At 45.8% G+C, this 456-nt stretch overlaps 1 protein-coding gene across 2 annotated transcripts in view; it reads right to left on the bottom strand.

The window, feature by feature from the left end:
- Positions 1–456, bottom strand: part of LOC119588084 — a 13,837-nt gene extending 13,381 nt beyond the window's left edge. Inside the window, exon 1 of one of the 2 annotated variants that reach the window (XM_037936792.1) lies at positions 55–456. The gene's annotated coding sequence lies outside the window, so the exon portion shown is untranslated. The remainder of the gene's footprint in view (positions 1–54) is intronic. The other variant, XM_037936793.1, reaches the window with a different exon arrangement.

Raw genomic sequence — 456 nt, 5'->3', positions numbered from 1 at the left:
CACACGGACAAACGAACACGAACGAAGGGGATACGGCACAACACTATTACTCACTCATCGATCGACCATAACAACGAACATTTTCCTTTCCCACCTCTCGCTCTCTCTCTTAAATTTATATCAACGTTATAATAATATACCTATAAATCCCCCCCTTTTTCTAACGTCCTCGCTTACAGAGAACACTGCTCCACTCGAGACCTCTCGGGGAAAAAAAATAATGACAACCGTTATCCCCCTTATCGATAGCTCTATCTACGAAGCTTATCGCGTACGAGCGAGAGGGAGCGTGAGAGAGCGTGAGGGCGGCGGGACCGGACTGGGAGACAGAACAGAGACTGAGGAACCAACCACCTGAGTTCTCTTGTGCATGATTCATCAACCTCCTGAGTCAGCATTGCGCTCGTAACCCTCCTCGGGTCTAATGTAATTTTTATCTTTTTTTTTTATTATTCT

Source organism: Penaeus monodon, chromosome 23 (genome assembly GCF_015228065.2).
Source record: "Penaeus monodon isolate SGIC_2016 chromosome 23, NSTDA_Pmon_1, whole genome shotgun sequence".
Taxonomy (NCBI): Eukaryota; Metazoa; Arthropoda; class Malacostraca; order Decapoda; family Penaeidae; genus Penaeus; species Penaeus monodon.
Note: the sequence above shows the minus strand (reverse complement) of the source record. Positions and strands in the feature narration are given on the sequence as shown.